The 23,710-nt window shown below is 39.1% G+C and overlaps 1 protein-coding gene and 1 non-coding gene across 2 annotated transcripts in view; one reads left to right on the forward strand and one right to left on the reverse strand.

Annotated features, from left to right (window-relative positions):
* Positions 1–6,891: 6,891 nt before the first annotated feature.
* On the reverse strand, positions 6,892–7,034 carry LOC122890811. The gene has a single exon (XR_006381232.1). It is a non-coding gene; the product is annotated as a small nucleolar RNA SNORA67 (small nucleolar RNA).
* A 2,247-nt stretch (positions 7,035–9,281) lies between these two features.
* Positions 9,282–23,710, forward strand: part of SMIM14 (small integral membrane protein 14) — a 75,094-nt gene continuing 60,665 nt past the window's right edge. Inside the window, exon 1 of the mRNA XM_044224463.1 lies at positions 9,282–9,525. The gene's annotated coding sequence lies outside the window, so the exon portion shown is untranslated. The remainder of the gene's footprint in view (positions 9,526–23,710) is intronic.

Raw genomic sequence — 23,710 nt, forward strand, 5'->3', positions numbered from 1 at the left:
AGAGAGAAGGCCCTCTCTTTAGAACACTGTATTCCCTTTAAAAGGCAGCTTTCATTACTCCTGTCTTCCCTTACATGAGGAAGGGGATAATGGTGGGGGTTGTGCTCCTTTTCTTAACTGATGCCTGTCACTAGACCCAATAGGGAAGGGATAGACTCTAAAAGCTGATGCTTATAAATAAATAAATAAATAAATAAAAGCCAGGGGCGCCTGGGTGGCTTAGTGGGTTAAGCCTCTGCCTTTGGCTCAGGTCATAATCTCAGGGTGCTGGGATGGAGTCCTGCATTCAGGCTTTCTGCTCAGCAGGGAGTCTGCTCCCCCCACCCACACCTGCCTCTCTGCCTACTTGCAATCTCTGTCTGTCAAATAAATAAATAAAATCTTTTAAATAAATAAATAAGTAAAAGCTGATGCTTCTTCAAACACCAAATGGGTTAGGGGAAGATAGACTTTTTTTTTTTTTTTTTTTTTTTTTAAGTAATCTCTACACCCAATGTGGGGTTTGAACTCATGACCTTGAGATCAAGAGTTCCATGATCCACTGCCTGAGCCAGCTAGGTATCCCAGGGGAAGGTAGTCTTTAGTATCGTGTATTTTTAGCTGTGGGCCAAAAACAGAACCTCTTTTCACTTGAAATGAAACAATCCCTGATACAGAGAGTGATTTGAGCTGGACTCTTTTCAAACTCTGTTTTATATAATTAGAAGCATAAGTGCATCATCATTTGAAGTAGAGACGTGCTAATATGTATATAAGACTAATATTACAAATCACTCAGAATTGCCTGGTTTTTTAATAGTCTAGTTCATTATTGTTTACAGAGCATTTTAACATATATTATATCATTTAATTAAATGTGTGGGTTGTTGCTGATCCACAGTCCTATGGGATTGAATCTATGAACATTCCAGAGCACCCTAATATCCCATTTAGTTTCTAATTATCTTTCTTCCTCAAGGTCCACAGCCTCCTTCTCAGAGCCAAAGGTTTTCTAGTCATAGCTGATCCTAGATTAAATCCTGTTCAGAAAAGGAACATCTTTTCATCTATTTTAGTTTCCCATTAATTGGCATTTAGATTCCTTTTAACAACTTAAAGTTGATTTCCACTAGCAAGGGAAAGTTAAATAGGTGGCATTTTGGAATGTGGCTGAAGCTAAAAGTCTGTGGATTTAGTCAGACAAAGAGGTAATAATAATAGCCAGGAATGGGAAATGAGTACTTAAAACCCTCCTGTAATGATTTGGGGTCCCTTTAAGATGTACAATTCTACATATCACATTAGGAGAAAGAATATTCCTATAGTAGATGATGATATCTTTTAATTTTTTTAAAGATTTTATTTATATATTTGTGCACACGCGAGTGAGAGAGGATGCATATACACAAGCATGGGGTGGGAGAAGCAGGACCCAGGGATCATGACCTGAGCTGAAGGCAGTCGCTTAACCAACTGAGCCACCTAGGTGCCTCAAAGATGGTATCTTTAAGCTTTAAAGAGACTGAAATACTTTGATGAGGAATTAGATAGAGATTGCAGAATCAAAACAGACATAGCTTAATAAATGTTAGAACTTAATAACCCCTAGTTTTATTTGTGTGTGTGTGTGTTTAATGTGTTCCAGAGAATGAAATAAGTAATATATTTTTTAAAAGACTTTATTTTTAAGTGGTCTCTATACCCAGCATGTGACTGGAACCCACAAACCCCGAGTTCAAGAAGTTGCGAGCTTGGTAAGGATGTCCAATGGAAAAAAGACAGTCTCTTCAACAAAAGGTTTGGGAAAATTGGACAGCCACATGCAGAAGAATGAGCCTGAGCCATTTCTTTACACCACACACAAAAATAGACTCAAAGTGGATGAAAGATCTCAATGTGAGACAGGAACCCATCAAAATCCTGGAGGAGAACAGAGGCAGGAACCTCTTTGACCTCAGCTGTAGCAACTTCTTCCTAGAAACATCGCCAAAGGCAACAGAAGCAAGGGCAAAAATGATCTATTGGGATTTAATCAAGATAAAAAGCTTTTGCCCAGCAAAGGAAACAGTCAACAAAACCAAAAGACAACTGAAGAATGGGAGAGGATATTGGCAAATGACATATCAGATAAAGGGCTAGTATCCAAAATCTATGAAGAATTTATCAAATTCAACACCCAAAGAACAAATAATCCAATCAAGAAATGGGCAGAGGACATGAATAGTCACTTCTGCAAAGAAGACATCCAAATGGCCATCAGGCACATGAAAAAGTGCTCCACATCTCTCGATATCAGGAAAATACAAATCAAAACCACAGTGAGATACCACCTCATACCAGTCAGAATGGCTAAAATTAACAAGTCAGGAAACGACAGATGTTGGCGAGGATGTGGAGAAAGGGGAACCCTCTTACACTGTTGATGGGAATGCAAGATAGTGCATCCATTTTGGAAAACAGTGTGGAGATTCCTCAAAAAATTAAAAATAGAGCTACCCTACAACCCAGCAATCGCACTACTAGGTATTTACACTAAAGATACAAATGAAGTGCTCCAAAGGAGCACGTGCACCTAAATGTTTATATCAGCAATGTCCATAATAGCCAAACTATGGAAAGAATCTAGAGGTCCATCAACAGATGAATGGATAAAGAAGATGTGGTGTATATATGCAAGGAATACTATGCAGCCATCAAAAAACCTGAAATCCTGCCATTTGCAACTACATGGATGGAGCTAGAGGGCATTATGCTAAATGAAATAAGTCAATCAGAGAAAGACAGTTATCATATAATCCTTCTAATGTGAGGAATTTGAGAGACAGGGCAGGAGGTCATGGGGAGGGGAGGGAGGGGAAAAAAATGAAACAAGATGGGACCAAGGAGGGAGAGAAAGCATAAGAGACTTTTAATCTCAGGAAATAATCTGACGGTTCCTGGGGGCTGAGAGGGGAGGGATAGGGTGGCTGGGTTGTGGATATTGGGGAGGGTATGTGCTATGGTGAGTGCTGTGAATTGTGTAAGCCTGATGATTCATAGACCTGTACCCGTGAAGCAAATAATACATTATATGTTAATTAAAAGAAAGAAAGAAAGAAAGAAGTTGCATACTCTACTCACTGAGCCAAGCATGCACTCACAAGTAATGTCTTCTAAAAAGAAGAAATGTGGAAAGGCAAATTGCAATCGTACTGAAGCTATCATACTGCTTCTCCACACTTATTAAATATTATCCATACTTGCTTATTAAACATTATCCCCAATGTCGGGAGACAAATAATTTGCCTTTTTTTTCCTAACCCAAAGAAATGTCTTTCTTACTCAAATTTCTACTCATGAAACAAATATATTCCTTCACCACATCCCCTTCCTCGATATCTGTTACACAAAATTTTGAAAGATCATTCTATAAATTCTATCTTAATGTTATTACTTTCTAAAAATTAGTAAATATAATATTATCTATTTATTATTATATAGAATAAGATGAACATCCAAAATCTCATTTGGTTTCTTTAGCAGTTCTTTTTTTCCCTTTGCTGTTTTAAATTATGAAGATACAACTCATTTTCTCTATCTGAGGAAAGTGCACAATAGTAATGAGACAACAAATTCTTCAAAATATAAGTAATTTAATTTATTTTGATGACTATAAAAATGAATATACTTTCTCAAGATCTAATTTTCCAGAATTTAAGTTATATAACTAACTTCAACTGGCTAACAGTGAAGGTTTTACACTGAATAATAAAACAGCTCAAATATGAATCTGAAGTGCCTCACTAACTTTCAAAAAAAAGTTAGTTGGGGTGCCTGGGTGGCTCAGTCATTGAGTGTCTGCCTTCGGCTCAGGTCCTAATCCCAGAGTCCTGGGATCGAGCCTCGCATCGGGCTCCCTCTGTGGAGGCCTGCTTCTGCCTCTCTCACTCCCCCTGCTTATGTTCCCTCTCTCACTGTGTCTTTCTCTGTCAAAGAAATAAATGAAATCTTCAAAAAAAAATGTTAGTTACTATAGAAGCATTATTGACCAAAATTAATCCCGAGAAAATTAAGAATTTACACATAAAAACTTGAGAATTTAGAATCAATTAGAATAAATATTCATTAAATGTTTGGATCTGTATTTTCTTTGTAGGCCACATGATTTTCACTCAAAAATGTGCCCATAGTGTCCCAGCACACAATAGGTATTCAACAAACACCTGCTGAACTGAAGATAACCTAGGCTGAGAAGGAAAAAAAAAGCTCAAAGGAAAATAGGAAATATTTAATTAAATTTTAAATTTTAAATTTCAGCACATTGAAAATTAATGCAAAGGAGACTGCAAACTGTAAAAGCATTGGAAGTAAATATGAAAAAAAAAATGAAAAAAAAAAGTGGAAAAAAAAAAGAAGTAAATATGATAGGTTTTAAAAAATATATTTTATTTATTTGAGAGAGAGAGAGTGAGCACAAGCAGGGGGAAGTGCAGAGGGAGAAAGAGAAGCAGACTCCCTGCTGAGCAGGAAGTCGGATGCAGGGCTGGATCCTGGATACCAGGATGGTGACCTGAGCCAAAAGCAGATGCTTAACCAACTGAGCCACCCAGGTACCCAAGAGTAGAGATCTTTATTAAAAAGATAAAACATTAAAAAAAAAAAAGATAAAACATAAAAACATAGATGTCTCTGAATTTCAAGTTATCTCAGGCATTTTAACAGTTGGTAAACTGTTTTAATAGGTGCAAAATCTTCAGGTCTGATATAAAACATCAATCTCAACTACTGTTTGGAATGAACGGATTAATTTTAAGAACAAAGCCCAATATCCTTAGAGTATTAATATTAAAAAACAAAGCAATTCTCAATATGCTCAATTCAGACTACAGTCCAGGTGCTGCAATATTTTAAAAATTTCAAACATGAAGGGTACCTAGGTGGTTCAGTTGGTTGAACATATGACTCCTGATTTTAGCTTAGGTCATGATCTCAGTGACCTGGGATTGAGCCCATGTTGGGCTCTGCGTTCAGTGTGGAGTTTGCTTGAGATTCTCTCTCCCTCTCCCTCTGCTCCTCCCCTCGCTTGTGCACACACACTTTCTCTCTAAATAAATAAAATATTTTAAATAAAATATTTAAAAAAATGTTTTTCAAGGGCGCCTGGGTGATTTGGTGGGTTAAAGCCTCTGCCTTTAGCTCAGGTCATGATCCCAGGATCCTGGGATCGAGCCCCGCATCGGGCTCTCTGCTCAGTAGGGAGCCTGCTTCCCCCCTCCCCACCCGCCTCTCTGCCTACTTGTGATTTCTGTCTGTCAAATAAATAAATAAAATCTAAAAAAAAAAAAGAAAGAAACCATCTTCTTTAAAAAAATTTTTTTTTCAAACATGGTAAAATCAGAATTATCTCACTTCTTAATACCACCATCTTTACCTTTTTTTTTTTAAAAGATTTTATTTATTTATTTGACAGACAGAGATCACAAGTAGACAGAGAGGCAGGCAGAAAGATACTAATATTAATACCAATATTAGATACTCCTATTTAAAAATATCTCCAGGGCTGCCTGGCTGGTTTGGTCAGTGGAGCATGAGACGCCTGATCTTAGGGTTGTGATTTTTTTTTTTAAGATTTTATTTATTTGACAGAGAGAGAGAGATCACAAGTAGGCAGAGCAGCAGGCAGAGAGAGGAGGGGAAGCAGGCTCCCTGCTGAGCAGAGAGCCCGATGCTGGGCTTGATCCCAGGACTCTGAGTCCTGACCCAAGCCGAAGGCAGAGACCTAACCCACTGAGCCACCCAGGCACCCCAGAGTTGTGAATTTTGAGCCCCATGTTGGGTGTAGAGATTGCTTAAAAATAAAAAATCTTAAAAATTTCTATAAAGTAGTAGTTTACAAAGGAAATTTACTTTAATTTGCATTTATTTATGTATGTATTTATTTAGGTAGGGTCCACACGCAGCATGGAGTCCAATGTGAGGCTTGAACTCATGACCCTGAGATCAAGACCCGGAGCTGAGATCAAGAGTTGGATGTTTAACTGACTGAGCCACCCAAGCACACCTTAATTTGCATTTTGACGAGATCAAAGATTTTCAAGTATTAGTTATTTGTATTTTTTTGTATGACAACTTTTTGTGTTCATACTCTATACCTATACAAGATTAGTGGCATTACTTTCTTCCGTATGGATATGTATGAGTTCTTCATATATTATGGTATTACTCTTTTATCAGTATTTATTCCCAATATTTTCCAAATGTTGTGTCTTTTAATTTTGTGTGTCCATGGGCATCATCTGGGTGGCTCAGTCAGTTGAGTATCTGACTCCTGGTTTCTGCTCAGGTCATGATCTCATGGGTCCTGAGATTGAGCCCTGCCTTGAGCACTGGGTTCAGCAGGGAATCCTCATTAAGAGTCTCTCCCTCTGCCCCTCCCCTGACTCATGCATTTGTACATATGGTCTCTCTAAAATGGATCTTTTTTTTCACGGTTCCTTCTTTTGCCTCAAAAAGTGACATTTATTTAAAGAAAAAAATGACAAGATGTCCATCCCTTTGTTCCCTTCCCTTCCCCCTTCTGCTCCTCTTCAGTCCCCCAGACTGAACCCTGGGTGGGGCTAGTTAGCAGGACAGCTCCTCGGATAAGGTCAGTGACATTGAGGGGCATCTCCTCAATGGAAGTGTTGTAGAAGGTCTTGATGTCTCAAAGAGTCCTCTTGTTTTTTTTCTGTCACCATGTTAATAGCCACACCCTTACAGCCAAACCGTCCACTGACCAATTCTGTGGATATAGTTTTCCCTGCTCATGGGAAGGTCATAGTTGATGACTAAAAATACCTGCTGCACATCAATGCCTCTGGCCTAGGTCAGGGGAGAGGACATGACAGCATGAGCGCAAGGAGGGGACACAATTGAGCCAGAGGGACTGGAGTTGAGTGTAGGCAGCCAAAGGAAGTCAAAGGAAACAGACGTTCCCTCTCCCCCAGCAACCTCAGGCATGCCAGATTTTCTTCCAAGTTGCTGCTTTCCTGAAGAGGGGCATGAGCAGGCCCCCTGGAGAGGAAATCAGCTTGGATTAAAATGGATACATCTTTAAGAAAATTATTTATTGGGTAACTCTTTTGGGTCCTCTACCTCTTTGGGGGCTTTGTACTGTCAATAAACTTTGATTTACTATCACTCAAATCTTGTTTTGTTACCCCCCCAAAATAAATAAAAGATAATTTAAGAAGTATTTATTCAGTATCTACTATGTTCTGGGTACTGTGGTAGGAATTCTACGTTATTCTTCAAATTACTTTATGTATAGAATCACACACATTTTATCTTTCTATTGTTTAAAGTTTAGAAAGGTTGAACTTTATGATTGGGCATAAACCATGTAAGACCCCATATCACTGTCTGGGAATAAAGCTGGCCCTTTCTCTCTCTCATGGATTGCAAGACGATGGTGGGCAGGGATGCAGTCCTCCAATGCTTGGCTAAGGTTACAAGATCAGCCCAGTCAAAGCAGTTCCCTCACATGGCTGGCAAGTTGGTGAGGCTGTTGGTAGAGGCTCTTGTTCCTCTCCATGTGGTCCCTTTACAGAGCTGTTTGAGTGGAGTTGTGTGTACACTAGCTTCCCCCAATGCAAGCAATCCAAAAGAATGAAGTGGAAAGCTGCAGTCAGTGCCTTTATGACCTAGCCTCAGAAGTCACACACCTTCAGCTGTATTCTATGGATGGGACCAGTACTGATTCAAAGGGCTGGAGGGGGACTACATTTCCAGAGGTGAGAATCACTGGAAGTTACCTTGGAAGTTGCCTACCAAGGATCCTAACATCTTAACTTTCCTGTAATATAGTTCATAAAGCAGGTATTGATAATTTTGCAACAACCTGTCCAGTTCTAGTTTTGTGCCATTGTTTTAAACAGTGTTCTCAAACACATCTGTGCACATGAGTGCACCTAAGCATTTAAGACTTTCTGTTCCACAATTAAAGTTCCACACATTAAAAACCTTCTGCTATATAGTATCAGCACATGAACTTCATTAGGGCATTAAATCCCACCTCAAGCTCTGTAACTTTGAGGAAACAGAGTTAAAGATGGCAGATTAAGGCCAAGAAGTTTGACTTTACTTACTGGTAATCTGTAAATTAACGAAGAAACACTTTGAGTTTTACCAAAAACTTTAAATTTTCTAGAAATCTTTATCTGTGTGCAATACCCGCCTGCATTAAAAAGATCTTGCAGACTATACTACTAACTTGCTGAAGGTGACTCAGGCGAGAGGATTTAGAGTGGCTGGGTAGAAATTCAGAGAGGTAAAAAGGTCAAGTCACAGTGAAAGACAGTTTTTTACAGCTAACTTTCACCTCTTCTGCAAGACAGGTGGAGGATATGCCTCTGTGAAACCTGTTTGGAACTTTCGCTTTTATTTTGCCACTGGTCCTGTTCTAATTAAAGTTTGTTCATTTATGGACCTAAAACAGAGTAGCCCTAGGTCTTGCCATTCTAGGAAATTTCCAGGGCACCAAAGGTTTAGTTGGGATACTAGGAAGGCCAGAATGGGGGTGGAGGAAGGACCAAACTAGTTCCCAAAGAAGCGAGGTTTTTACTCCCCAAATAGTATCCTTACCCTAGCAACAAAGGCTAAGGGCTGCTGTCCAACAGAGCTTCCCGCCTGCCCATTCCCCATCTCCCGACCAGCAAGCCATGGTTGGTGACATATTCCCTTTAATATATCTCTTGAGCTTGATTTTAGATAGCTTCCCGGGTGCAAAAACGTTAGGTCGGGTAAAGGGGTTCAATAACTGCTACATTTGACATACTTTTTTGCATCGAACTAAATTCTCATCTCCAATTTTCACCCGGGCCTAAGTGAGTCAAAAAAAAAAATCCCCAGCCCCTTCCCCCCAAATAACTAAACCAAACCAAACCCTACACCACACACACCATCACAAAACCCCCACAACTCTACAGAGGTACCCTTTCTTAGCAGACACGAACTTGCGCCCACCTCTGCTTCTCCCCTCGCTATTCTAAGGGCTCGGGTCAGAGAGAGCCAGCAAACCAGGCAAAGGGAGACGCACAGCAAAGGACATTGTTCACCAAAGACGAAACAGAGGTTAGGCGGGCCAGTTCAACCGACGCGGGGCCTCGCCCTCTTCACTTCGCTGAGCTCGGCCCTACCCCTCCCAACCGGAACTGCAACCCCCGCGCTCTGCGCCCCCACGAATAGCGTGTGGCTCGCGCCCCGTAGCGAGCGCGCCCGCCCCGCCTACCCCGACGCACTGGGCAGGCGCAGGGCGCGCGCATGCTCCGCAGGCCGGCCGCTGGGGTCTCGAGTCGCTGCAATCTGTTGCGCCGCCGCCCGCGGGAGCCGGCAGATCCGGGTCTCGTGGCTTAGAGTGACGTGGTCAATCGAATCAAAACAGAGGAGGGGAGGAAGCCAGCGGCCAGGAGCAGCAGCGGCCGCGGCGTCCCGAGCAGCCGCAGCGTTCCGGAAGCTTCAGGCGGTCTTTCTGCCGAGCCTTGGTCCCGGCCCCCATCCTCCCCGCCCCGTCGGTTGTTGTCTGGGCGGGTGAGTGTCTCCCCCTCGACCACCGCCGTTTGCCGGCCCACCCTCCCCTCACCCTGATTTTGTTGGGGGCTCCTCAGGCTCTGGGGGACTGCGGCGGCTGCGGCAGAGCGGGGCTGGCTTCTCGGGCTCCGTGGTTCTCCGGCCCGTCTGGTGACTCTGCACCGGGAGAAGCCCGCTGCTGCCGAGCCCGCGCCCCCCCCGGCGAAGAGCGAGGCAGAGAGCCTGCAATTTGGCTTTCTCTGCAGGAAACCAGAGTCGGGGCTTAGCAGGAAAGTGGACGGTAGCCACGGGTGGTTTTATTTTTAGGGCAAGACCGTCAGCTCGGGTGGAGGCGTATAATGGAGTAAAAAGAAGAGAGTCGTAGGTAGAAGGAAGAACCCACAAACCCTGAAATCCACACTGTATCATTTACCTCTCTTTCTCTAGGTTTGATGAATTCATTAGGATGCGTCCTTTGTTGTGATTGATGAGACAGGAAAGCTGCCTTCCAGAAAGCGGGAGCTTTTTTAGTCCTTCTTGTGCGAATTGAAAGTATTCCTTATTTCTGTTTGTTCAGTAAGTGGAACCAGAGCTGACAGTAAAGAGGTAGCACCCTTTATAAGCCATAATGTGCGGTAAACTGGTTACCGGAGCACTTGAAGTCCAGTGTTGCCGTTTAAAGCCAAAGTTTTCCAAAGTGGCTGCTTCTACGTGTGTTTGGATTTTAGCCAAGATGATGTTTGTTGGCTGTAGAAAGTCAGTGGGGTGTTTTGAGTTGTCCTAGTTTGCAGAATCGAAGGTACGGCCTTAATAAGAGAAGGTGTCTTGGTTTTTGCATCGCGAGTCGAGTGAGCCTCACGCCTGTAATACCTGCGTTTGTTGAAGAGCCCTTCCAGTTTTTGTGTTATTGTCAGAAACCGTTGGCAGCTCTACATACACAATAACTTGAATGGTGTAAGCCCTTTCAGGTGTTTTAGCCTTGAGATTTAGGAGGTGGTTTCACGGCCCAGTTCAGTGGAGATTGTAGAAAGCTTGTGTTCCCTTCCACTTCAGGTGATCTGCCACGCAGATTCCTCTGGTGTAGCCTGCTTCAAGCGCTGCCGCCCTCCGCACCCCTGGACAGTACAAAGGAGACCAGAGGGCCAAACCTCCTTTTCGCCCTAACTTGGGACACCCCCCTTTTTTTTGTCCCCAGAGAACTAACTGGTTGAGGTGTTTCTTTGGTAAATGGCAAGAAAGAACAGCAGAAGTATGTGCTAATTGATTGCACCTTATGAAATTCAGGAAGAGTACTTAGGCATTTAGACCACTTCCTTGAAGGGTGTATCCTTGTGTGGTAGATCATGGGCCTCTTAACAAATTTCTTTCTCCTGTGTGCTGTGTGTGCAGTTGAAATCTTTTTTCTTAATAACATAGCTGGAATCCTGCTGATTTGGATAAATGAAATTAGGTTTCCTTGAAGTGGGTTTTTTTTTTTTTTAACCTTTTATGTAATGTGAACTGAATAGTCTGGCTTACATGAAATAGTTTATAATTGGAGAATTATTATAGTTAATAAGGAAAAAGGAAGAAAATAAGTCATTGATAATCCTGCCATCCAGAGATGATCAAAATGTTGGCAGTGATTTATAGCCTTCCAGACTTCTTTTTTGCAGTTATACATTTTACACAAAAGTGATATTATACTGCATATGCTTTTTTGTAACCTGTTCTTCCTACGTGGTAGTACTTTGGAGTGAGAATTTATGTTTTGGTGGAGAGGCACTTTTGGGCCTTAAATTTTAGGGTATATTCACTATGTATTTGCCAAATCATAATGATTAAAATAATTGTTTTATTATTTTTTTAAAAGATTTTATTTATTTATTTATTAGAGAGAGAGAAAGAATGAGCATTGGGGAGAGGCAGAGGAAGAAGCAGGCTCCCCATGGACCAACGAGCCTGATAGGCGACTAATCCCAGGAGGGATCATGACCCTAGCCAGACTCTTAACCGACTGAGCCACCCAGGCGTCTCTAAAATCGTGGTTTTAAAAGATTTCCTCCCAGACTTCTTTGATAACATTAAGAAGTTAACGTGCATTGTGTGTCACTGTAATGTTTTCTTGTTTAACTCGTGGGAGAGCAGGGACAGAATAGCCTAAGCTGACAATAGAAAGTTTAAAAGGGTTTTACTGATTTAGTGATTTGATTCAGGTTAAGCATTAGTTCTGTTCCATAGCTACACTATGCTCCAGATGCTGACCACCTGGCCAGGCCTCTGTCAGTGAGGTCCTGAAAGATTTTACTTTATGAATCACACTTAAGGGTGTTGGGTGTATGCCTGTTTAGCCCAGTTCCTTCTTGGTGGTGCCAAAAGAAAAGGAAATGTCCCCTTCACCTCAACTTCAGAGGATAAATATTTATTAGGAAGTATCCTAAATATGCTATTAACCCATTCACGTTCCTTAGTCATAAACGTACCTTAAATCTCAATATTTATTCCATATCTCTTGGATAATGAGTCCCAGATGCTTACTACTTATTTTGCAACTCAGTTCTTTTTCTCTGATTTGCATTTAATTATAGTGTTTAATATATGTATTCTAAATTTGGCTACTACTTCCCTTAGCTACTGCTTCCACTTTTGCCAGCTCTCATTATCTCTTACCTGGCCTACTGTATTAACCTCCTGGTCTCGTAACCTCCACTTTGTCTTTTTGTGGTGCATTCCCCTTACCACAGCCTAAGAGCAATTTAAAGTGCAAATCAGATTATGTTACCCTTTTTTTGGAAACCCTTCCATCATGTTCAGAATAAAATCCACATTACATGTTCTGGCCCTGCCTCCTTCCCTTAACTCACCATATATCCCTCTGCTTAGATTAGTATCCCGGAGCCTGGCCACGTCAGTTTCTTCCTGTTTTCCAGCCCTACTGGCACTATTGCTGGAACTTGCCAGGCTTGTTCCTGCCTTAGGGCATTTACACTTGCTGTGCCCTGTGGCTTCAGTATTCTCCAGATCTTGCTGTGGCTGATTGTATCATGTCATTCAAGTCTCAGTTCAGATGTTTTTTTTTCTTTTTTTTAAAGAATTTTTTTTATTTATTTGACAGAGAGATACAGAGAGAAAGGGAACACAGCAGGGGGAGTGGGAGAGGGAGAAGCAGGCTTCCTGCTGAGTAGGGAGCCCCATGTGGGGCTCAATCCCAGGACTCTGGGATCATGAACTGCGCTGAAGGCAGCCACTTTTTTTTTTTTTTTTTAAGATTTTATTTATTTATTTGACAGACAGAGATCACAAGTAGGCCGAGAGGCAGGCAGAGAGAGAGGAAGGGAAGCAGGCTCCCTGCTGAGCAGAAAGCCTGGGATCATGACCTGAGCCAAAGGCAGAGGCTTAACCCACTGAGCCACCCAGGAGCCACCTTATGTTTTATTTTTATGTTTAATTTTTTATTCCCTCCACATTCTGCTTTAGACTTGTAGAATTAATCCCTGGGAGGAATGGGTCCTAGGAATCTGTATTTTCAACAAGCCCTTGAGGTGATTTTAATGCATATCAATGTTTAAGAATGTCTCTTGATATTGTAATGGCTTTTCTCTGGGAGATTACTTCATGCTTTATAGTAGTAATGATAGCTACCGTTTTGGGGAACACTCTTATATGTTAGGTATTATGCTAAAAAATTACATGTTTTTTCATTTAATTGCAGAACAACTCCGGTAGTTCTACTCCCATTTTACAAGTGAAGGAACTGTGTCATAGTAAGTGGCAGAAAGTTGGGTTTGAATACGTCTGTTAATCATTGTACTTGACTGCCTCTGAACTAGAGTTTAGAACTGTACACAGTACTTTGGTTTGAAAGGCCATGTTTTTGTTAAGGGTGAGATAGTGTATTCTGTCCCATTTCCAATCCAGTCCTTAATGAAGTCCATTGTTTTGTTGGGCTTTTTAACTGAAGTTTCACAGGCAAAGTTGCAGAAGACGACCTCTGCAAACACTCCTAGGTCTTCCTACTTTGTTGTATTGAGTGCCTATCAGGCTTAAATTTTAAGTATTTGAAGTGTTTCCTCCTTCCTGTGCATTACCTTGTGTTCCACACACCAGAAACCTGTCACTTTCTGTCTGCTTGTATAGTCATTTGAATTTTTCCTGCATTTTCTCCATTAAGTTGGGTGATTTACTACTTGGGACTATTACTTGATCATCGTAAACTGAATAGATTTCTCACTGGAAGACCCCTTTCCAAATGAGTTAAAAAAAAAATTTAAATTTGTTTGGTGTGTTGGTTTTTTTTTAAGGTGGGGAACTTAATCTAGAGAAATACTGTCTGTCTTTAGTCTCTTCCCAGTTTTTAAGCCTGGCTGTTATCTGTGGAGGCTCAGGTCGCACATGACCTTTACCCAAGCTCTGTCCTTGCCCACCTCAGGTTTTTGTAAATAGCCATTGTCTGCTCCCATCACTTCACCTTTTGTATTTAATTGTTGGTGGCTGTCTGGCCTATTTCATTGGGAGGCCCATGAGGTCAGGGAGGACCAATTAGATAATCAGTAGGCTTATTGATGGAATAAATGAAGAAAGATCACAACTTTAATCTATGCTTGTAAAATATGGTACATTGCTGAAAGGAATTGTGATCTTTTCCCATATAATTTAATAGGACTTAGAACAAAACCTCAACGTAAGATACTAAATTGTTTAAGTTGGTACTGACAAATAGTGCTCTATTAGTATATGGAGTGTAAAGGTTCTGCAAAAAGTTTAGCACTCCCAACTGTTCTTTGTTATATTTTGGCTTATATTAGGATTTTTTTAAGATTATAAAACTTCTGGGGCACCTGGGTGGGGCTCAGTCAGGTAAGCATCTGCTTTAGGCTCAGGTCATGATCCTGGGGTCCTGGGATAGACCAGGGGGGAGTCTGCTTTTCCCTCTCCCTGTCCCTCTTGGCTGCTCGCTTTCACTTGCTCATTCAGATAAATAAATATTAAAAAAAAAATCATAAAACTTCTGAGACTGTTAACTACTATAGGCTTATAAGTTAACGGTATTCTTTTGGTTTGTATTTATGTGTATATTCATGCTTTGGTCCACATAATAAATACTAACCATGTGAATAATTGTTTCTGTAGTTGGGCACATAGGAGAAGATCTTGCATCTGTGTAAAAGGCATTGTGGGCACTTTCAAAGCCATTTTGAAAAGTGGCTGAAAATTATTTTGAGTCTGAAATTAAAATACAGTTACCTGGTTGAATATCAGTAATAATGGCATTTACTATTTATGGTGATATTTACCAGTGCCTTGAGTTCCTTTGCATACTTTATGTTTACCTGTCACATCAGTCCTCTAAATCAGATTGTTATCCCTAATTTACACAGAAAAGAGGAAACAGGTTCTGTCGAGTTAGGTAAGTTGCCCAGGGTAAAGGACCTGGTACTATTGGGATTCAAACCCAATTTTCCCTTGACCTTGGACTTTGTTGTAACGGTATTGACTAGTCTTTTGTCTTACAGAATCCTAGAAGTTATAATAAGTAAACCTACTTGTTACAGCTGTCAGAATACACTAGTAGAACTACTTTCATGAATTGATTTGTTCTATTTAAACCTGAACTGGATATGGATTTCTTTTCTTTTCTTTTTTTAATTTTTTTTTTTTCAATTTATTCGACACAGAGAGAGAGAGAGAGAGAGAGAGAGATCACAAGTAGGCAGAGAGGCAGGCAGAGAGAGAGACGGAAGCAGGCTCTTTGCTGAGAAGAGAGCCTGATGCGGGGCTCGATCCCAGGACCCTGAGATCATGACCTGAGCCAAAGGCAGAGACTTAACCCACTGAGCCACCCAGGCACCTTGGATATGCATTTCTAATCCATCCCTCTTAACACAAGACATCCTTGTTACTGAAAAGCTGCAAGAGATAGTAGTATATGAAGCCCGAAACAACAAAATCTATAATCTCGTTCAGAAGTGTATGTGTATTTTCTTCCAATGTTTTATTTATTTATTTATTTAAAATGTACCTTTGGTGTAAATGAGATACAATACCCACATAAGCTTGTGTCTTCATTTTGTTTTGTTTTAGTTTTGTTTTTTTTTTTTTAAGATTTTATTTATTTATTTGACAGAGAGAGATCACAGTAGACAGAGAGGCAGGCAGAGAGGGAGGGAAGCAGGCTCCCTGCTGAACAGAGAGCCCGATGCGGGACTCAATCCCAGGACCCCGAGATCATGACCTGAGCTGAAGACAGCGGCTTAACCCACTGAGCCACCCAGGCGCCCTCCCTGTTTGTTTGTTTTTTTAACTTAATGAGCTTTTTACCATGGCCTTAGAAACTTTCTAAATACTGGCTACATTTTATTATTTTTTTTGAAAGTTTTCTTTATTTTTTTAGTAACCTCTACACCCAGTGTGGGGCTTGAACTCACAATTCCCAGATCAAGAGTCACATGTTTTTCAGACTGAGCCAGCCAGGCATCCCTTTACTGGCTACATTTTAGAAGATATTTTGAATAAACTGATTACTGGAGGTTTTCAGTTAATGTTGAACATGAATGTAGTTTCCAGTTTTTGCCATTATAAATGATATTGTGATGAACATTGGCTCTTAAAAGTTACCCTCAGTTCTGAATAATTAGAGTAACCGGTCTAATAATTTTTAAAAAATTATATATAAGACATTTTAGTGATTTGAAATGTAGTGACTTTAATCATAACTTGACAAGTGTATACCACATGCATGTACTTGTACTTCCTAGAAAATTTACATGAGAGTTTTTAATAGACATTGCCTTAGAGGAGAGTTGAGTACCTTTTACTTTGCCTTTTTTTTTTTTTTACCTTTTTGTATTTGAATTTTAAAACTGTAAATGTGTATTACTTTTAAAAAAATTATTTCTTTGAAAAATTAAAATCTTGGTTCTAAACTAATACCCAATTAAAAAATATATTATAGGGTTTAAATTTTGTTTGTAACATTTTAAACTTCAGTGCTTTTGTTTTGGAGAAAGTTACCTTCTCATTGCTTATTTTCATATTGACTTTTCATTTCCTTTTTTAAATTTAGATCAAAGCACAGATGTCTCAGCTTTGTAAAAATACAAAATGAAGCTGGTTTTTGCTTGACTGCACTCATTGACAAGTATTGCATGTATAGTGTTTCCAGAATTTAATAGCTAAAATAGATGTTTCAAGTCAGGATAGGAGTGCAGTAAACACCCTCATGGTATGTGCACCAGACTTAGAGATCAGTGTTCTGTTGTTCTGTTGTCTTATCTTACAACATATTTTTTAAAATACAAGTTATTTATTTATTTCTTTTTTTGCATAGTATGTATTTTGTTTCTTACTCTTAGCAAAGGTAATGTATATGTGCTGCCGAAGCGAGCACTTAGCAAAGGTAATGTATAAGAAAGTGACCTGCTTAAAATTTTGAAGACTTGAAAAAAACTGTGATGTTTATTCAAATTTCATTTTTTGATAGTATTGGTTTCTTTATCTCAGTGGTTCTGAGCATTTTTCCTGTCATCGTGAATGGCATTTATGTGCATCTATGTATAGAAATGTTATCTAGCCATAACATTATTGAGAGGAGTTACATGAGGTTGGAGAGCAGAAACCATAACTCCTTTCTGTTCAAGAAATCATATAGGCAAGCAAGTGAATGAGATAAAAAATCTTGATTCCACTCTTAATTTATTTGAATTATGTAAATCATTCACAAACTTACGACTTGTGATATACTTCACAATTTCAGAACATAGTAATATTTTGTAATACAGCTACTGAAAACTGTTTTCTTAACTACGTAACTTCTATCCACTATGATTTGGGATGATATCGTATGGAATTTTTATGTCATCTTCTGTTGAATATTTGTTTTTAACTTAGGAAAAACAGCCTTTTTTCCTTCGTTTAAAATTTTCTTATTCAGAATATGACTTATATGTACTTTTTTTTATTTTTTAAATATTTTATTTATTTATTTGACAGAGAGAGATCACAAGTAGGCAGAGAGGCAGGCAGAGAGAGAGGAAGGGAAGCGGGCCCCCTGCAGAGCAGAGAGCCCGATGTGGGGCTCGATCCCAGGACCCTGGGATCATGCCTGAGCCAAAGGCAGAGGCTTTAACCCACTGAGCCACCCAGGTGCCTGACTTATATGTACTTTTGAGTAGAAATTTTAAAAAACATTTCAGAGTATGAAAATTTTGGTTATGATATTGGTTATGGTATTTGGTTATGATATGAATATAAACAAAGATCATTTGTTTGAAAAGTTTTCTTTGTTTGACCATTCATGATAAATCTTACTCCAGACCTTGAGAGAATCTTCGGGATTGTACAAAAGTAAAAAACAGCCAGAAAAGGAAATTCATAGGTGAGGGACCAAGATTCAGAACAGAGGACTTCTTTCTGCTCTTTTTCTTTTATGCAGAAGAGTGATAGCTGAGCCTTATGGGAATACAAACATACCAAAGCAGTATACAGAGATCTTGGGCTGAGATTTGAGGATAAATTTAAAATCTAAGGGCTTAGAGTTGAATTGGCCTAGAGCATTTTATAGCTTAAAAAGCACTCTTACACATTCTCATTTGATCCTCAAAACAACCCTTTAAAAATAGTTTCTGTTATCACGCCTGTTTTATAGATAGTGAAACTGAAGTCACAGAGAAGCTAATTTATCCTTTTCTCGGTAGTGCCGTAACTTGAATCATATATCTAAGATGAACTCTTTCTGCTATCCCATGATGTTTTAGCCTAAGGTGATTCCTAGAATACAGTCAAATAGGTAAGGGAGAAAAAAGGTCACTGAGGAAAGAGAAGGTAGTGTCTCAGACATAGGAAAATAGGGTCACATTAACTGAGTTTCCAGAAGAGTGGTGGCCGCCCTGGGTCACGTGCCGCAGAGATGTGGAGGAATTGAAGAGCTGAGGAAATTCTTGATGACCTCCAAGTGTTAAGCTTTCAGAAGCAGTGGGATAGAAGGTTAGTTGAGGAGAGTAGTTCTTTTCTTTGATTTTAGCTTTCTCCTGAGAAGTCATTTGTCTGTGACATTTATTTTGGCTGTTAATTATATGCTGGTATGTAATTATTATTCTGTGAGTTAATTATAATTAATAATTAACTTGATTGCAGACTCTTAGAGGTAGGGGATGCCTTTTATTTCTTTAATATCCTCTGAATTCCTCTTCCAGTTACTTAGTCCCCTGAAACTTGTTAGATATATCCTTCCGAGGAAAGGAGAACTAAGAGAAGACATGGGTTTGAATCCCATGTCTGCTTGGTGATGTTGGGTAAGTCGCTGAAGCTGTCTGGGCCTCAGTTCTTTTGTCTTTAAATGAGAAGGTGAGAACTGCTGCATCCCCAAAGTTTTAATAGTACACTTGTCAAGTTGTGATTTGTTGAATTATGAGTAAGCAAAGACTTGTCAGACTTCTCTCATGTGTATCTTACCCATACAGTGATGTCTTACACAACAAGCCTGTTAGTCACATTCACCTTGTTTCTTGTATACATTAGCATTCCACTCTGTGGAAAGTATTTTGTTGTTATCCTTTCTAGCCTGCTTTAGTTTTCTCCTTTTGAATAGTATGCTCTCTTTGAAAGGGTGTTTTAAAGGTTTTTGTTATCGTAAAAATATTTTGTAAGAATTTCAGTTTGGTTTTGGGACGCCTGGGTGGCGCAGTTGGTTGGACGACTGCCTTCGGCTCAGGGCGTGATCCTGGAGTCCCGGGATCGAGTCCCACATCGGGCTCCCAGCTCCATGGGGAGTCTTCTTCACTCTCTGACCTTCTCCTCGCTCATGCTCTCTCTCACACTCTCTCTCTCTCAAATAAATAAATAAAATCTTTAAAAAAAAATATTTAAAGAATTTCAGTTTGGTTTTAATTGTATTTTCTCTTGTAAATGGCTCTAGGTGGAACAGTATAGGGTCATCCTGTTGGGGTTGGTACAGGAAACACAAGGAATTTGTGACTATAATTGCTTGGCTATTAATTTGAATTTTAGAACTTGTCATGATAGAATCTACGGAGTCTTAACTCCTAAGAACAAAGAATTGTGACTATTTAGGCTATATAACGGGGTTTATTTCAACATTAAAATTTTTCAAATGTCTTTAACTTCTCCCAGGTATAGCTTTAGCACAATTTTTAGTAAATGATTGACTAATTTGAACTTGTGTCTGCTTCCTTTCCTTGTCCGTTTCCCATCAGAGATGCAAATGTGTTTAAAAGTATGTCATTAGTAAGAAGTAATAGGAAGTCAGTTGATAGTTATGTAATTTCTGTATTGCTCCGAAGGGATCTTTGTAAGAGTGAAACAAATGTTGGTAGCGGGATTGGTCATATCGGACAGATGTGGAATGCGTCCTGATCAGGAATTTACATTGTGACTTCCTGTGCGGAGCTTATCTCAGATGTGTGACCATGGTCAAATTGCTAGCTTTCCTGAACCTATTCTCCTCATTTAAAAACAGGGATAATTCTGCTTTGTCAGAAGGACTGTTGTTAGTATGTAAAAGTACTTAGCCATTATACAGGCAGATACAAACTATAGGTATGGCTATGTTTGATTGAGAGCCATTTCCAATAAAAGAATAGAGCAAGTGAATGTATTACTAAGAAGTGTTGTATTTGAGTGAACTTGAACATCTTATTACATTGAGATGTTGGGTCATCCGATGAAAGTAATCCCAAATGGTAGTATATTAGTCTGTAGCATCATAATGTTAATATTACTAAGTGATAGACAAATATTTTGTTCTCCATGTTTAATATGAAAGGTAGCCAAAGTTTTGGGATATCTCTACCCTTTCATTTAGTCCATTGTCTGATTTACTACTGGATAAAAACTTCTGCATAAAAACTTGGGGTCAGAAAGGTGTTTCTAGAAGAAAATTATTTTTAGAGGTGAGCAGTTACCTCTGTGATATAATTGGGAATAAGGTTAAAAATAGAGTAGAAAGCAAACTGAGGTGTAGGCTTCCTAAGTGCCCTGGAGGCAGTTCTAGCAGTTTCTGGCGTATTTCACTTTCTCAGTTTTGTAACTTTGGAGCTCTCATCAGCAGAATTGATGCTTTTTAGAAAAAAAATAGAATGCTTATTCTGAGTTCCCCATTTCTGACCATCATCTCTATTTTCTGTTTAAAAAAAAAATTATATGCATTCTAAATTGTTACTTTGCTTTTTGCTCTTGCTGTGGGTTTTTATTTTTTAAGTGGAAAGAATTTTGATACCATTGTTGATCACTGTAAAGATTTGGTTGGCTATTTGAAAAGATGATTTCATCATAAATCACTTTCTTAAAATCACAGTAGAAGATAATTTCCATCCTGTGACCTTGAATCAACCTTGGTTACCCATGCTTTTTTAAGAAGAGCCCCCTATGTTTGCCTGGGGGGAAACAGAAGAGTGCTTTGTTTTTCTGTAACACTATATTTACATTTTAATTTTTTCAAAAGATTTTATCCATCTATTTTTGAGAAAGTGTGCATGCAAACATGAATAGGGTGGGGGAGGGGCAGAGGGAGAAGCAGACTCCCCACTGTGCAGGGAGCCCAATACCAGACTCAAGCCCAGGACTCTGGATCATGACCATAGCTGAAGGCATATGCTTAACTCACTAAGCCACCCAGGTGCCCTGTATAAAACTACTTTAAAAAGATCTTAAGTATGTTTGAAATTTTTGGTGCTAAAAGATAAAATAGTACAATGAGTCCTTGTGTACTTATCAGTTGGCTTCAGCAATTATTTAACTCATGGTTGTTTTATTTTGTCTATACTTCTCCCTTTGCATTTTCAGCTAGATCCCAGGCATTATCTCTCTTTGACTGAAAATACCTAGAGGGATCTCTCAGAGATAAGGACTCTTTAGATGTGATAATCGACATTGTAATTATGCTAAAAATATTTTTTAGTAATTCCTAAATGTCATTTAATCCAGTCACTGTTCAGAGTTTCTGGTTCTTGCATAAATGTTCTTTTATAATGTTTGTTTGAATCAGATACTACACTTGATCTTAGCCAAAAGGCCGAGGGATTCAAACAAGGTCTGTACATTGCATTTGATTACTGTCTCCTAAATCTCTTCACTATATCCCTGCCATATTTTTGTTTATTTACTTCTTGCTATTTATTTACTGATAAATCTTAGTTTTCCTGAATTTAGGTGCTGCATCCAAAGTTTTTTTCTTATTCAAAGAGTTGATACATGATCATACTTGAAATGAATAAAGTGGAAAGTAAAATCCTTCACCCAGAGACCCCCAATGTTGAACTTTTGGTATACATTCTTTCAACCTTTTTGAGCATGTGTTTTCCTGTGCTTTTTAACCATGTGCATGTGCTATGATTATTTTTATATCCTATTTGATATACTTTAATACTGTGTTGTGATCATTTCCCCATGTCATTATGAAAAAATGAAACATTTGGCTGCATACTTCACAGTATGTATCATAATTTAAACATTCCCCTTTACCCAGACATTTAGATTGTTCCAATTTTTGACTCTTACAAAATTATGAGAACCATCTTTGTACATAAATCTTTGTATTTTAGATTTTTAAAAAAATTTTTTCATTTTTTATAAACATATATTTTTACCCCCAGGGGTACAGGTCTGTGAATCGCCAGGTTTACACACTTCACATCACTCACCCCAACACATACCCTCCCCAATGTTCATAACCCTCCACTTCTCCCACCCCCCCTCCCCCCAGCAACCCTCAGTTTGTTTTGTGAGATTAAGAGTCACTTATGGTTTGTCTCCTTCCCAATCCCATCTTGTTTCATTTTTTTTGATAGAAGCAGAAGAATTCAGAGGGCATGAATATTTTTTAACTTCTGGATTCATTTTGCCATAATAGTTACTATAATTTTTAATCTCAAATACAGTCTGTAGCTTACTTAAGAATCTGTTTGCATATGCTGTATGTTATTAAAATGCCTTTGCCAGCCACATTAGTCAAATGTGTTTTTTTCCCAGTTCTTTTGCTCTTTTTATTTTATTTGGGATTTTCTTCTTCTTCTTCTTCTTCTTTTTTAATGCACACGGTATTATGTTGTAAATTTGTTGGTATTTTCCATTGTATGTGGTAGTTCTTCCACAGTGGTCAAATATTCAACTAAATTGTCTTCTAGAATTACTGATAGGTTTTTTTTCCTTTTTACTTGCTAGGAGGTTTTCCTAGGACCATTTATTAAAATATTGATCTTATTATTTGTAATTCAGACTTTGATGTATAAATACATTTCGTGGTTGGTATGTTCGGAAAATTCTGGAAGAAAGAATTTATTTATTATTTACTAGGTCATTTTATCTCTTATCCTTTTGCTTCCTCCACCTTCTTTTTTCCTCCTTACCATCCCAGCTATTGTGTATATCCAGATGTCTTTGATTCTGGATGTGCCTTCGGAAAATGCCTGTAACAAAACTAGTCTAGTCCTTGTATTTTTCCTCTTGTTCTTTTTTAATGTATATTTTAGAAATGAATTTAAAAGTGAATTCCCATTTGCCTTTATTTTAAACTCAATTTGACAAAACAACATATCAACATTAGTAGTTTGTGGTATTTACAGTTTCAGTATTTTGATTTTCTTGTTAAAGCTTCTACTGGAGGGTGAGTAGGAGAAAGGAATGGTAAACTTTTTTTTAAGATTTTATTTATTTATTTGACAGACAGAGATCACAAGTAGGCGGAGAGGCAGGCAGAGAGAGAGGAAGAGAAGCAGGCTCCCTACAGAGCAGAGAGCCCAAAGTGGGGCTCAATCCGAGGACCCTGAGACCATGACCTGAGCTGAAGGCAGAGGCTTTATTTAACCCACTGAGTCACCCAGGCACCCCTCTTATTTGCTTTTTGAACATCAGTATGCTCTTTTAAATTTTTTTAAGATTTTATTTATTTGACACAGAGAAAGAGAGAGCACACACAAGCAGGGGGAGCAGCAGGCAGAGGGAGAGAGAAGGGGGCTCCCAGCTGAGCAAGAAGCCCGATGCGGGGCTCGATCCCAGGATCCTGGGATTGAATTTAGGATTTAGGCAAATCCTAAGAGAATTTGCCCATTTCAGCATCCTGGAGTTCATCATCACAGGGCAGGCGCCCGTAAACTTTTTTTTTTTTTTTAATTTAAGTTTTTAATTTAATACAGAATAGGAAGTATACAGCATTATGTTAGTTTCAGGTGTACAATATAGTGATTCAGCAGTGTGGTATAAGTGCTCATCATGA

Source organism: Neovison vison, chromosome 11, assembly GCF_020171115.1.
Source record: "Neovison vison isolate M4711 chromosome 11, ASM_NN_V1, whole genome shotgun sequence".
Taxonomy (NCBI): domain Eukaryota; kingdom Metazoa; phylum Chordata; class Mammalia; order Carnivora; family Mustelidae; genus Neogale; species Neogale vison.